This window comes from Pteronotus mesoamericanus, unplaced genomic scaffold (assembly GCF_021234165.1).
Source record: "Pteronotus mesoamericanus isolate MK-2021 breed Mesoamerican mustached bat unplaced genomic scaffold, CSHL_Meso_final contig_94, whole genome shotgun sequence".
Classification (NCBI taxonomy): domain Eukaryota; kingdom Metazoa; phylum Chordata; class Mammalia; order Chiroptera; family Mormoopidae; genus Pteronotus; species Pteronotus mesoamericanus.
Window position 1 is genome coordinate 11,624,711 of NW_026555285.1, and position 16,887 is coordinate 11,641,597.

The 16,887-nt window shown below is 31.8% G+C and overlaps 1 non-coding gene across 1 annotated transcript; it reads left to right on the forward strand.

The window, feature by feature from the left end:
* Nucleotides 1-2,897: 2,897 nt before the first annotated feature.
* Nucleotides 2,898-3,091, forward strand: LOC129081215 (U2 spliceosomal RNA). The gene has a single exon (XR_008530282.1). It is a non-coding gene; the product is annotated as a U2 spliceosomal RNA (small nuclear RNA).
* The last annotated feature ends 13,796 nt before the right edge of the window (nt 3,092-16,887 follow it).

The following is a 16,887-nucleotide window of genomic DNA, read 5'->3' on the forward strand; positions in this document are numbered from 1 at the left end:
TTGTACACTACAGGACAGGTACACGTGTCCTTTATATAACTCAGGTCTCAGCACAGTTGCAGGAATATAATTGATGCTCTAATTACTTTATGGAAAAAAAATGAGTGACTAGAGGTGTCTCAGTGAACTAGGGGTTCTTTCCATTCTGTACTTTGCTGATTTACAGTGAAGCTTGAACAACTTTTATGACATCATGTTTATACTATAAGTATTTTTGCCTTTATTTTTAAAAATTATGGTAAAATGTATATAACATAAAATTTACTATCTTAATGATTTTGTTCTACTTATTTTTTTATTATTTACACTATTACATATGTCCCCACACCCCCCTCTCTTTGCCCCATCCACCAGCCCACACTTACCTTGGCCTTCACCACATTGTTGTCTGGGTCCATGAACTATGCACATATCCATATACATTCTTTGGCTAATATCTTCCAGTCTCCCCCGACCTGCCTACTCTCTGAGATCTGTCAGTCTGTTCCATGTGTCCATTCCTCTGGTCTTATTTTGTTTTTCAGTTTATTTTGTTCATTAGAGATATTTTAAGAATACCTACAAAGATATAGACAAATATTCTCCTTTGGTCTGAATTGTAATATATGTTTTTTATAAATTTTATAAATTTTCCCCATGCCAGTAATACTTAATGGGTTAAATTTGAAGGGGATGTTTCATTTTAGTAGCTCTCAGTTTGTGTGAAGGGATCATAAATGTCGTACATTTCTAGCTCAGGTTTCACAGTGAGACATTGCCTCTATAAAAATTCAATGGCATTGGAGAATACTAAGAATATTATTACAGTTAGTGTAGCTATCTGGAGAATGAACTAAGTAAAAAAATCCATATTTAATTAAAACTAAAATTGCAGGGCATATTATGCCTAAGAAAGAAATGGTATACATGTATGTTATTCATTTAAAGCTTAATGAGAACATCTGGTCATCTTTCTAGATTTTAAATTTAGACTGCTGAATAGAAAAAGGCTTTTTTTCCCCCCACAGGCTACAATAGATAGTCAAAGCTTAAATGATATAATGCATAGATTTATGTTATCCAGTTGTGGTGTCTCTAAACTTTAACGTAAAATTATACTGCAGAGGATGAAAGGTGCTCAGGGAAGATGGGAATCAGTATTTATCTGGTAATCAAGTACCTGCACTGAAAGAGCAATGAATGCATAACACACACGGACTCTCACCAGATAATTTCTTTTGGTTAGTGAGCCTTGAGGAAGAAATAGAGAATTTAAAAGAGTTTCGTGAGAACATGAAGCAGAGAGAATGCTCACAGAATTATAATTTCGAAGTAATGATTTTTAGTGACTTGAACTTGGCTAACTATGTATCTTTGCAACAATACAAACATATCTGCCCAGAAAGAACTCAATAGAAATGTTTAAGGATATACATAAATGGTATTTTAGATATAACAGACCACAGAATTAGTGTTGAGTCAAAGTTAAAATAAAAGTGCAAAATATATATAGTAAAACAGTTTTTGAAATATTATGTAATAAAATATTTTAAATTATTTGATTAACAAGTCCAGTAGAAAGGAAAGAATAAGATTTTATATAAATTAATGATGGTGATTTTTACATTGGTAAAGAAATCGCAGGTTACACAGAGAGCAAGGTGAATCAAAATGCTTCTGTAAATACTTCTTAATGCAGAATAATTTTTCAAGGGAATCTAATCAGAAATGTTATCATATATTTTGTATATTTAGTAGGTCAATGAGTAAATTATAGAAGCTATGTAAAATTATGAAATAATAATGATCTTAATAACCATGGACTGGAATAATCAAGGGAAACACATTAATTATATTATTTATTCTTTTAACAGCAATCTCTCTCTTTGAACTTTAGATTCAAAGGTTATACAGAATAATTTTATAAATACAAAAATTGTCTGGTTAAATAGTGCTCATGCTGTGTTAAACAACTGCAACATATAATTATTTTTTTTTGTAAACAAGAAGTCATTTGGACCTCTTATTGTTTAATTTTTTACTTCTTAATCCAGTGTGGTTTAGATTTTTATGTGAAAGAAGGATTTTATAATGTACATCTCCAATTTATTTTAGAGATCCTATGCTTTGCCAGTTGTTGATTTTGAACAAAGATAAATGGTTCTTGCATTTTGGAAAGCACATTAAATTTTAACATTTAAAGCTGTTATTTTCGATTCTTTAATCAAAATATATTTGGTTAGGTAGTATTTAATATAAGCAAAATTCATGGAAAACTCTTTTTACCCTCTATATATTAAAAATAATTAAGGCATACAATTTAAATATAATCTTAATCTTTTCTTTAAAGGCTCAAAAAGAAATGGATAAGAAAAGACTATGTATCATACCTATAGATTTTTTATATATATGTTTTTATATATATGTATAATATATAATATATACCTATGTATACCTATAGACTTTATAGATATATGTTTTTATATATACAAAATATATAAAATATATATATTTATATATAATATAAATATAAATATATAAATATATTTATATATGATATATATATAAATATATCATATATAAATATATTATATATATTTTGTATGTATATATTTTTAATTAATGCTGTATCTTCAATACCTTTTTAGGGTGGTAGGTGCTCAATATATATTTATTGAATACTTAAGTGAATAAACAACACAAGCAAGTGATTCTAGCTAAATCTTATGAAGCTACATTAAAGAGCTTAGTCTAAAGGGAGGTCTAGCAATTTAAAATGAACTCCCTAAATATGAGGAATTTGAGGAGAGTTACTGGCTATCCTGGTTATCTGAAGTTGAAATTAACCTTTGTGAATTATAAAGATCATGATCCTCAGATTCGATAGGTTTGAGAAATGTATATAATTCAGAAGACCAATTGCTTCTTGGCCTTTTGGCTAAGATCAAGTGTAGTATCGGTTCTTATCAGTTTAATTCAGAAGACCGATTACTATGTAAGATTGATCATTGGTTGCATTATTTAATAACAGAGACTGTTTTGCAAGAAATATTAGTTTCATGAGTCAAGTGTTTAATCATAAAGTCTAGTCTATGGCTTCTGCACACATCCATTTTTACATTACATCTAGAGGATGAAGTTCTTCAATCCACAGTCTTGGACATTTTCTTAGGCAATGAATGAATGAACATATGCAATAATGCTTCTACTTGTCCAAATCCCTGTCGAAAGACATATTCCTTTTCTATATCTGTCAATTAAAATTTCATTGTTATATTTCAACTTGGGAAATTTTTTATTTCTTTAACATTACATACTGCTTAGTGTGAATATTTTATACTGCTCTTCAAGCTTAAATTTTAATGTCAGATATAATTTCAGAGAGAGAGAGAATGTTAGTACACATACTGGCAGGGGTTTCATGAACATACCTTGTATATGTATATACTATACATATACAATGTAGATAATATGCCACAAAAGTTTATGTAGCCAGAACCTGAAGAAAGAAATTCAGTATCTAAGGAGAAAGAAAAAAGCTGATGGAGTGGAGGGAGTATATAAAAAGAAAATAGCCTTGGAGCGCCCTTGTGATTTTTATGGAACCAGCCTAGTCAATTATTCTGTAGTCATGCACTTTCCTTTCTTTCCTCTAAAAAATTAAAATATCTTTTTCCCATCTTAACATTTCCTACTTTCAGGAAACCCTTAGGTATTCAAAAACAAAGAGCATACGTAGGTATATTTTTGGCACAGTTCCAGATAAACTATTTGTTCCTTGTTAGCCCCCAACTTCATCAAAGGCAATCAATGAAAGTTTTAAAACTCCAGGAGCTGAATATTCGCTGAAAGGACTTTTCAATAAAATGTCTTTATTTCTCATGCATGTTTAATTTAAAAATATCAGATATTAACTTGTAATTGTTTTGAAGTCTCCAATGATAGGCTTTCTTTCCTCAACTATTTCCAAAACTCTATGCAAAATGGAAACACACGTCCCATCATTTGTTCCACAATAGACTCTGGGCCATGAGGACTCAGTATTAAGGCTTGGAATCCAACCTCATCACACAGCACTACCTGCTGGGTAGGCAGGACATGTAGCTCTGTGAATATAGCAATGATGCTTACCTTTTATTTGTACTCTTCAGAAAGTCAATAGTAAATATTAAACATTTTTATGACTACTATACTTAGAATTTCAAGAACTAAAATAAGTATAACCAATTTGTTGTTACTGAATATTTGTCCTGGAATATATTTTTAGGTTTTGCCAATTTGGATGTCTTTTTAATTTAAATTAAAATCATATTAGAATGGAAATTTTAAAAATAATACTATATTCCTTAAAGGAAACAGAAAATTCTAGTGGTACTTTTTTAAAAGAAAAACACATAAAAAGGATCTTGACAATTATTTAATGAACTTGAGTACTATATACAATAAATATGATGAACATATATAGCACTTAGAAAAAATTTTAAATGCTATTAGCAGTAGTAACACCAATAATTAGACCTCCTTCACTCTCTGTTGTTTTATCAGTTTGTCATTTGAAAATATCAAGTGTTTTTTTGTCTTTTTGTTTCTTGTTTTTATTTTGTTTTGTTTGTTTTCATTTTTGTTTTTCACTAAGCACTTGCTTACCCTTTTGGTTTGCTCTACTCAGTGAACTAACGTTTAGTTTCCATTTGGGCAGCTGATTTTTAGACCTACCAGAGGGCAGAAGACAAAAGTTTCACATTTCAGAGATGTCTGAGGTTCTAGAAGCAGACAAATTAAGAAAGGAAGTTATAATCTTCATGTTTGCTCCTGCAGCTTAGGCAGTAAATTTTCTTCCATTGGCAAGCGGTTAAACCTATCCCAGAGGCTGGGAAATGGTACTGCCGTGTATACCACATGCATGTGGCTGCTAAGACCACTGTCCCTGATGCTTCTACCGCCTCTGTGGTCCATACCACCACACTACAGAGATGGATCTGACTAGGAAATCTTCATTCTTTTTCCTGGACCCTAGTCACACATTGGCTAGGAGGTAACTTTCTGGTATTTTCAGCATCTATATTGGAACAGGTTCTGTTTGATAAGGTAAGGGATTTCCTAAATATAGGATAATGACTCAGACGCTGAGCAGACAAAAATAACGATCAATATCCTCACAACTTCCAACCCCTAGTGGTGTTGGGTGTGTCACTTTTCCCTTACATCTTGATCGCAATCAAGTGGGAGTACATTGGAGTTAAAAGGCAGCATTTTCAAATTTCAGTTGGATGTCTTTAAGATAGGTAGATGATACTTTTGGGAATCTGAGAGGCTTTTGATTATCTATCATATAAATAGACTGTTGACAATCTATCAAAATGAATGAAAAGTGGAGCAGGACAGAAATGAGCAAGGAGCCAGAGCTGGAATTTTAGGTAAAGGTTGCTAATATCATAATTCTGCTGCTAAAAACTTGTTAACAACTACTTCTTGTGTGACCAAATTTGCCTAGTTTAACAGATTACCTTGGGAACTTGTTAAAAATAAAGGTTTTTAGGACCAACCTAGATCAAATGAATCAGACCCTTGGGGTGGCACCTAGGAATTCTTGATCTAAACTTTTTTAGTGCCTAAACAACTCTCTTGTCCTTTAAGATACAGTAAATAAATAAACAAATAAATAACTTGCTATGTCAGAGCTATAGTTTGTAAATTCCCTCTTGACATAACAGTTTTTAAAATCTCTCAATCATAAACGCATGGTATATCATATTTATCTATTTAATCAGACTTCTTTTTCTGATTTATCTACTTATGTTATTTATTTTAAAGTGTCCTCTTTCTATTGACCCAAATCTTAGAGCAGACCTATTTTAAAAGTCACAATAATAAAAAAAAAAATGGTTAACACTTTACATCATATACATATAAAAGAAAATTCATTTTCTATGAAAAACAATGTGCACATTGTACTTTAGGTTAAAATTACCTATTTGACTTTCCACAACTATTGACTTTTTATTATCTATAATTTTGAGAAAATGTATATTTTGAAAATAGTTCTACAATTTGGGGGGATTAAGGAGCATGTGTGTGATGTGTGGTGTTTAATGTAGGGTTTATTTTTTACTCTTTTTTTAAAATTGTTGTTCAACTACAGTTGTCCCCACTTTCCCTTCACCACTCTCCCCCACCCCACCCATCTCCACCTCCCACCCTAATCCTACACCCCCCTTTGGCTTCATCCATTGGTCCTTTATATATGTTGCTTGATAACCCTTCCCCTTCTTTCTCCCAATATCCCCGCCTCCCCGTCTGGTTACTGTAGGTTTGTTCTTTATTTCAATGTCTCTGATTATATTTAACTTGCTTATTTGCTTTGTAGATTAGTTTCCACTTATAGTTGAGATCATATGGTATTTATCTTTTACCCCGGGCTTATTTCACTTAGCATAATGTTCTCCAGTTCCATCCATGCTGTCATGAAGGATGGGAGCTCCTTCTCTCTTTCTGCTGCGTAGTATTCTATTGTGTAAATGTACCACAGGTTCAGGGTTTGTTTGTTTGTTTGTTTGTTTGTTTGTGGTCTTCTCATTTACTGATGGGCACTTAAGTTGCTTCCAGCACTTGGCTATAGCAAATTGTCCTGCTAGAAACATTGGGGTGCATAGGTTCTCTTGCATTGGTGTTTCAGGATTCTTAGGGTATAATCCCAGCATTGGAATTTCTGGGTTAAAAGGCAGTTCCATTTTTAGTCTTTTGAGGAAATTTTATACTGTTTTACACAGTGACTGTACCAGTCTGCATTCCTACCAACAGCGTACTAGGTTTTAGTGTGTATATGTGAGTGTATGTGTGGTACGCTGCACATAATGTGTTTGAGTGATTTGTGTTGTTAGTGTAGATGGATGGGAGTCTGTGTGTGTAATGTCTAGGTAGTAATAAGGATGTGTGTGATATCTCCATATTTTTATTAAAGATTTTGGATGGTCATTACTTGTAGCATTTTCAGAAGGGATATCATGTTACATCCAGTGTCCTTTTTGTTATTAATAGATCCTGCAGGTATACAAAATCTCTAGTTGTATCTGGCACAAATAAGCCTTTCTTATTCTTTTGTCTTTATTCTTCAGTACCTGCATTTTTTAGAATAAATTTAATCATGGCAAATAATCTAAAGATATTGAAATAAATCAAATAGCTGAATACCTGAAAAAGTCCTTAAATCTTTATTTTTAGTCTTTACCCAGTGCTTCAAGAAAGAAATGTCTCAAAATGCTCTGTTTGCTTCTGTTCTTTACTTATTGTTTCGGTTTAATTGCAACATTTATTTAGTTGTTTCTGGCTGTAGTACTTCCTTTTTTTTTTTTTGGACAGGTAGCTATTTTTTCTCATTATAAACATTTTGGTGACCTATAATCTCAATAACCAATACCAAATTAAACATTTACATGAATTTCAAAATGTTTTGGTCTTTGACGAGCTGTCCTTTTTGCTCTCAAATTTGACAAATTTTATAAACGAAGAGAAACACATGCTTTTTTTTTGTCTCCTAGGTTTAAAAGTTCAGTACTAGGCACAAAATATATATTCCATGAATAATTTCTTATTCCAATTATAAGACTTGGATCATGAAAAGTTTGATATGTGCGAAGTTCACCTTTGACCTAGATCAACAGAAATGTGGGTGAGTCATAAAAGAGGTAGGAAGAAGGATTACCTACTTCTCATTCAAAATATATCCTAGTCTTAGGATATATCTCCTAAGGTATACATCTTATACTAGAAGGAAAGATCTGGGTGAAATTAATGATAAATAAAAGGACAAGAAAATGATTGTTGATGGGAAAAGAGCCAATAAATGTGTCACATGAAAAGGAGAAAAGTTAACAATACTGTTAACCTTGTGAGGTGATGTGGTATGTTTGCAGAAACTAATAATATAAGGTGAGTTACTTGTTTTGTCCCAATTTCCCTTTGTTTGAAGCCAAATGTTGAATATGGATCCTAATGGATAAAAGCAGCATGTAAAATATATTCTGTGTATTTTATTAATTGTATGCTACTTTATATAGATAAGTAATATGAATTGATCTAATTATATTCCTTATAAATTTTAATTTCCTATGGCCAAATATAGTTCACATAATAATCAATATGTACTTAAATGATCACAATGTTAAACCGGCCAGATACAGGATTTTTGGTCTACGTCTTCGTTTAAAAGACAATGATTTCTCTATTATTTTAATAAAGAAAAATTAAATTAGAATTTCTTTCTTTCTCTATATCATCCATGTAACATTTTATAGTCATTATTCACCAGTTCTTTTTCCATCTTATGAATAAATTCATCCAAATTAATCTAACATTGTCAATTTTTCAACACATTTTATTATTTTTCTTAAAAAATAATTCTTTGCCATTATTATAAATCAAGGCAAAGAAGGTTCATAGTCTCTCATCATGGAATTATCTGTGTGATGTATCTCAATGACATTAATATTACCTTGTGCATGAATACTATGGATAATTTCAGTGTAGTTTTTTTTCCTTTTGGTTCTCATTTTACCAGTTTCATCTATTATAAAGAAACCCTTTTCGGAGGTAATATGTAGTAATTCTTGCACCCTGAATACTTGCAAAAGACTTGGTTCATTATGAGGTTACAGGCCACTGTGTGACTACTAATCTAGGTTATGATCTACTGTGAAACATGTCCAAACATCTGTTGAATGTCATACCTGTCATAATATCATATTTCCTATTATATATAGAACATGCTCTTATGGATAAAAGGTAACAATAAAGGAAAATAATACTAAGCAAATGGAATCAATGTCAGTTTAGGTATTATATGATGGGCTTATATATTTGCAACTGATAGTCCTAGACCCTTGTATCCTATCCTCTACCTAGCTTTTTATTTGAATATTGTAGCAGATATGCACTTTTAAATTTTTTTTAAATATTTTACCTGTTAAGTATATCTTACCCCTGGTTTCTGGTAAAAGGATCCCTTCTTTACACTAGGACACCACCCCAAGAGTATAATAACCCAGATTTGCCACCACAAAAGTGAAAAGATGATCCCTATGAGGTCACAATGATCACTGAGGGTGCAATGAGCAGCTTTTTGGTGTATTCAATTTCAAGTATATTTGGGGACATCTACAACCTAACTATCTACCTAGAACTTCACATCACCTTAACGTTTTCTTTCATAAGATCAAGGTACGGTGATAGATACTTTTTTCCTGAGATTGCCTTAAAAAACTTAAAAAACCAAGAAAGGTATTCAAGTTCTTAGTTTGACCTAGGCCTGCATCCACTACTATCCCAGAATTTTAAATCAATTACACAATGTACAATAATTGGGGGGGGGGGGATGTTTTGCATATATGCGAGGCTTTAATACCTATAAAGGGTACAGCAGAGGAAGGAGAGAGCAACAAACTGGCAAGCCATGTCTATCAAAGTTCTTTCTCAGCTTCACAGGATGCTCTTTGTCATTGGATTATGAGCCACCAGGATCAGTGAGACATTTCAGTTCCAGGCGAGCAGGCACCCTGGCACAAATCTACTGAGAAGTCTATTATATCCAACTAACTAAAGCCAGCTGTGTAACCAGATAAACCAGGAAGAGCCATTAATCTACACCTCCGTAAACAATCTAGGCAAACTGTTACAAAGTGCCTCTATGGGAATTTTAAATTCTAAATGGCATGTCCCTGGTCCAGGATTTATATTCAAAATGTACTCAATAAACATTCAATGACAGCACTATACTTGCTGAACAAACCAACAAGTTTGGTCAACATACTCTAACAGTGCCAATTTAGAGTATTGGTCAACATACTCTAACAGTGATTTGGACAAAATTGGCACAGGCCTGGAAGTCTTATAAAAACCACATTTGCCTTTAGCAAAAGGAAGCATTCTAAGGAAAAAGATTTAATGACTTATAATAGACACTTTGAAGACTCTTTCTGGAGATCAGATACAGAATGACAAGTTTCCTGGAGAGATACTATGAGCTTTTTTATATTACTTTTAACATTTTTTTCAATTACAGTTTTACACTCAATATTATTTTGTGTTAGTTTCAGTTGTATAGCTTCATGGTTAGACAATCATATTCTTCACCAAGTGTTTCCCTTGATATTTCCAGTATCCAAAAGGCACCAAACATAATTATTACAATTTATTGACTATATTCCCTATGCTGTACTTTACATCCCCATGACTATTTTGTGACTACCAATCTGTACTTCTCAATCCCTGTACCTTTTTCACCCAATTTCCCAACCACTCCACATGGCAACCATCAGTCTGCTCTCTGGATCTATGAGTCTGTTTTTGTTTTGTTTGTTTATATAGTTCTTTAGATTTTGCACAGTCAAATCATATGGTATTTGTCTTTCTCTGCTGACTTATTTTACTTATTATAATACCTTGTAGGTACACCCATGGTGTTGTGAATGGCAAGAGTGTGTTTTTTTTATGGCAAAGTAATATTCTATTGTATTGGGCACTTGGATTGTTTCCTTAGCCTGGCTATTGTAAATAATGCTGCAGTGAACATAGGTGTGCATGTATTCTTTGGAATTAGTGTTTTGGGTTTCTTTGGATATATATTCAAAAGTGGAATTAATGGGTTATAAGGCATTATAGTTTTGAATAATAGATAAACAGAAACTAAAAAGAAAAATGGAACAGAGAATGTACACTGACCCATGAGGAACTAATAAGTATGATCCTCTGTAAAGGAGCTAAGATAGGTCAAGAACAATGTGTAGGCTCTTGTGAAAACCCAAGCAATATTTTTATGGGAGAACTATGGTCCTCCTCATGAAGTCCATGGGAATTTTTAGGTGAAAAGTATAATTTGCACAGGTGCTCTTTAACTGCCAAAATCCCACAGAAAAAACACAAATCAGATGTGTCAAATAATGCAGAAAGTCAAGATTAGGGAGCTTTTTAGCTAACTAGAATTTTATTTATGGGGGAAGATGGACTTTACTGAAAGAAAAAACACAATGGGAACACTGGCAGTATAATTTTGTAATATGAAACAAAGCCTATGGGATATGATACCAAGAGATGTGGAATCTACAGTGAGCCGAAGCTTGGCCCTTGATTTATACCATCATTGATAGGAGCATTTAGTCTATAAGCAAGGGCTGATTTCGTTAAGCATGCCAAGAAATTACTACAGATTTATTTTTTAATTATTTTAGTCTAATGTAACTACTGTTGGTAAACACTATTTGGTGTAATACTGGTATAAGTTGTAAGATACATTTGATTGAGCTTTAAAAAACCTATGGAAATACTGATATCAATGATTATACAAAGAGATAAACTATAATTAACATTGTTCAGATTACCTTTTCTTCTTTGTGGTAGCAAATGTGAGTTATTAAATTGATTGTGCCACCTTACTTAGGGAGTTTCCAATAATAATAAAAGAATTATTTTACTTCAAAAGAAGGAAAAGGGATTGTAGGCAGGCAGAAAATAAAAATTGGTAACCACTACAACATTCGAATAAACAGACCTTGTAGAGAATGAACCATAGACATCTATAATCTAAGGCTTAAAAATGTACATATACAAATATGTGTGTATGTGCATATAATGAGCATAAAGTTAACAATAAAGATATTAGATGAGATCACAAGGAAAGGAGTACAGCTAAAGAAATAAAAGGGACCAGGATCTAGAATTCTAGAAAAATTTGTCCTTGACATCAAGAACATTTATGTATCTTAAAAATTTGCAGACTTCTGGTTTCTTGTTAGATTATGTGTACCTCATGAATAATGTTTAAGTGAATACAAAGCCAAAGCAAATGAGTAAAATTGTACTAACTTATGATTTTTAATTTCCTGACTCTGTTCTATAGCCAAGGTTTAATAGTTAATACCTAAGGTATGTTTTAAAAAAATATTTTATTACTATTTTCTTCCAAGAACAAAATTGTCAAAACATATAGCCTATATTCTACATGTTGCCAAATAAGGTAAATAGATTTTATCTCTAGTAAAACACACCATAATAATACAGAAGAAGTTAACCATTTATTCCTTAAATTAACAAATTTAAAATGGGTCATCCATGAGAACATAAAAATTATAAAATGCTATGTACATGATTCGTGGTGTCTCTTTTTTCTTTAGCATTTTCCAAAGAGAATTATGAGCTAAATAGATACATAGACAAGGGCATTAGAAAGAAATATACCTTGGTGTATCATCTTTAATAGTGACATAATTGGAAAAATTATAAATATGCAGTTACTTAAAATTATAAATATACAGTTACTTAAGCATATATTAATATGGTAATAGAGATCCAACAACTATATCTTTAATGTAATATATGGAGTTATATTTATGGGTTTTATAAAATATTTTCATAGAGATTACTGACTGTTAAGACAAAATGAAAATGAATCAAACTAAAAATGAATCGATAAAGCCATATCCATAGAAAAGTTTTATAATATGTGGACAAGGACACTAAAAAACTCTTAAGCAAAGCAGTGTATCATATTATATTTCAGTTTCAATGACAGAAAAAAAGTAAAGCAATTTTTCACCACTTTATGGTAATACTGAAAAAATCTTATCTCTCGTAACAATATATAATTTATCAGGGCTTTACTCTACAAAAAGAAAATGGCTCTTAAAAAAATAATTGCCCTATTAATTCATTTTTCCTTAAATGTTAGGCAATCTGGAATTTTGAAAGCAGTGAATGCAGCATCTGCAATCACTTAGTGACTAAAAAAGAGATGGAATGTTTAGCTTAATATATTTTTATTTTCAAAAACAGAAAAGGACTTGATGAAATAAAAGCAAAATATTCAGAAAGCTTTACTTTAGCATTCTAACAGGTCTAATAAGATGTCTAAAAATTGTCAACCTTTAATAGTGACCTGGGTACTGAACCAAACTATACATGTACCTAACATCAGAATGTAAATCTTCAAGTTCACTGAGATAAATAATGTGGTGACAGTTTTTCTGTTCTTTACTTTTTTAAGGAAGGAAAAATAATTGAGCTAACTACATAACCTTTCTTAAAAATTTTTAAAATTACTTATAAAATTCCATGATCTAATCAATCATACATGTGTTTGATAATTCACAGTATTTTCCAAAGTTGTAACCCTTTATCTATATTGCAAAATTTTATGTTAAAAAGTCATCATTTACCTTTCATGTTTATAATTTTCAAGTTAATAGGTTCCATCCACTAATTGTTATCTGCATTAATCTTCAAATCATCAAATTAGGTAACTGACTTTTCTGAAATAATGGATCCCCTTTGTTCACTATTGAGTCTCTACGGTGTACCACGGTCTGTGCCAGGAAAAAAATTAATTGAGGTATGCTGCCAAGTATACTTTAAATAAAAAAATGTATAAACATAAGATCATATTACAGTAAATTATGATGGATCATGTAGTGAGTTCCACTCTGAGCACCTTACATGTGACCATGACAGCAAGATTCATGAGAGTCATAGCTGAGTTGGTCTTGAATGGTGGATAGGATTTGACACAGAGAAGTACAACCAAAGTAGCAAAGTATTAACACAAATCAATGTTATAATAAATTTATTTTATTTCTCTTGGAGTAAAAAAAAAAATTAAAGTATGCTGGGCCTCAATTTTTGGAAACTGAAGCTAGTAAAAGACAGAATGTTGGATTTGGAGCCCAAGAACATCCACTTAATAACCAAGGTCTTGTAAGAATAAATCATTCTACTGATTTTTATGGTAGCCTTCATTTAAAATCCCAGACATGAGTACAAGAATAGTGCCTGTGTACCTGTGTGCATTTAGATATATGTTTGTGCATGTTTGTGAATACATATGTATGTAGTGTTTATAGTTCTGTGTATCTGTGTGAATGCAGATGTCTGTGCATGGATTTTAGGATGAAGGAAAATCTCATCCTTTTAAAATAAGACTGAATGTTCATAATGACAAAAGTTAAAATGAAAAATTAATACTTTGGGAATATGTGTGTTATATATGTAACCATGTTGTATAGTTGAGGTCATATTTTTAATTATTTTTTCATAGTGTTCAAAACCTTGAGCAAAAATTTGTTGTGCATTTCATTTTGGTTAAGTGGGCATGAGGCCTACCATTCAAATTACACATTATGAAAAGAAAACTACTCTCTGAATATGAAGACTTTGGAAGATATTTCCATGTCTTACCCTTTCAGAATGCTTCATTTAAGAAAGTGAACCTATGTCAAAAGGCATATTTGTCTGATTCCCATTATTATCTGTGTCACTTGGCCAAATAGGGAGAAAAAGTGACTGTATCTCTAATAGACTTCTAAAACTGCATGATACCTCAAATAAGCTTTATATTTACGACAGAAAAGAATACAAGCCCCACATTATATAATCACCCCTTTAAAAGACTGTGTAATACCAAGGGTATAAGTCTCCTATCATCTCCTTTTAATTGATATTTCTGACACACTCCTAAAGGAAATACATACATCTACAGTGTGTTATTTAAAAAGAGATGCAAATTCTCTCCTGTTCTTCTGGATTTCAATATCATCCAGCCACTTTCCGAGCTCTTTAAAAGTTTGTGGTAGGTAAACTAACCCAGAAGTATTTTTGTTATTCTTTCTTTTTCTCTGCCAAAAGTCCTGCATAGTTTATAATGAGGTCCACTTAAACACAGATAGAGAAACAGATTGAAAGAGAAATATTATTATTCCTATTAAAATTCTTACTCCTCTCACGAAAAAATAAGAACAGACAACAATTTTAATACTCGAGTTATACTTTGTTGAAGACAATATGCCTGAACTAAAATATATGCATTTTTATTAAAGTTCCAACCATTTGTAAATGCCATTCTGAGCACACACTGTATAAATTTTAACTGTCTTGTAGAGTGCAAAGCTAACATGCACAATTAGATCAGCATGCATACATACACATCCCCAGAGGTCTACACATTTAAAAACTTGTTAAGTAATACAAGCCAATCTTTTGCTAAACTCTTTGAAGTTTACATAGATTAACTTTGCACTTCAAAGAAAATATAGTTAAACAGCTATCAAGGCTGAAGTCCAAAGAACAGTAAAAGTATCTTTAGATGTATCCATGTCTCAAGTTTTTTATAACTTTGTCATCCCAAATATATTTCACTTTATTGTATTTATTACCTTTTAGTGTATGACTGTTAAATGTTTTAATTGATGGTGAGCATATGACAAGACATAACACAGCAATGTTTGTGAATGTAATGAGTAGCCATAAGATGTCTGATGACAGTGGATTGTAGGACATCACCTTGCTTTTAAGATCTCTGATGTTTATTTAATATCTTATTATATTTATTGGGGTGACATTGGTTAATAAGATTATATAGGTTTCAAGTGCACAATTCTATAATACATCAGCTGTATATTGCATCATGTGCTCATTGTCTAAGTTTAGTCTCTTTGTATCACTATATATTTGATCCATAATGCTTATTCAGCCTTCCTTCAATGTCTTTTAACCTGGTAACCACCATGCTATTGTCAGTGTCAATGAGTTTTAGTTCAATTGTTTATTTGATTTTTTCATTTGTTGCATTCTGTTTTATTTTCCAAATACAAATTAAATCATAAGATTCTGATCATTTTACATCTTTTTTCACTTAGCATGATACTCTCAATATCCATCCAAGTTGTTGCAAACGGCAGTATTGCATCTTTTAATATGGCTGAGTAGTATTCTGTTTCATATATATATCACAACTTCTTCATCCAATCATCCATCAGAGGACATTTGGGTTGTTTCCACATGAATAATGTGGAATGATGCAGCAGTGAACATAAGGGTGCATGTATCTTTGTGAATAAATGTTTTCTAATTTTCCAGGTAGTTACCCAGAAGAGGGATTGCTAACTCATATGGTAATTCTATTCTTAATTTTTTGAGGAACCTCTACACTGTTTTCCAGAGTGACTATACCAGTTTGCATTCCCATCAGCAGTGAATGAGGGTTTCTTTTTCTACACAATCATTCCAAAACTTGTTATTTCTTGTATTGTTGATAATAGCCATTCTAATAGGTGTGAGGTGGTACCTCATTGCAGTTTTGGTTTGTATTTCCCTTATAGCTAGTAAAGTTGACCATCCTTTCGTATACCTGGGGGCTACACGTGTATCTTTTCTTTTTATTTTTTATAACCTCTCTGTTGAAACGTAATTCGCATACCAGAAAATTTTCCCTTTAAAGTATATATAATTAGATTACTATTAGTATATTCTTAGGGTCATGCATTCATCACTATTATCTAGTTTTAGAATTTTTTCACCACACCCAAAAGAAATATCACATCCATTAGCAGTCAATTCTGTTTTTCCTCCCACCAGGCCTTAGAGAACACTATGCTGATTTATGACTCTGGATTTGCTTATTTTAGATATGTCACTTAAAAGGAGTCATAAAATATGTTGCTTTTTGCAATGGGCTTCTTTCACTTAATTTTTCCAAGTTCATCTCTTTTGAAGCACGTATCAATATCGCATTTCTTTTTATGCTGAATAATATTCCATTGTATGTACACATCACTTTTTGTTTATTCATCTAGTTAAGGGCATTTGGGTTGTTCCAACATTTGATCTATTACAAATAATGCTGCAATGAACTTTGTTATATATGTTTTTGTATGGACATATATTTTTATTTCTCTTGGGTATATACCTAAAAGTGGAATTGTTGGATCATATAATTCTTTATTTAACATTTTGAGAAACTGCCAAAGTGTTTTCCAAGGCAGCTGCATTATTTCATGATCTTATCAGTAATGCATGAATGTTCCAATTTTTTCACAGCACCGCCAACACTTGAAATAGGCAAATATTTTGTTGTAGTCATGCCTTTGA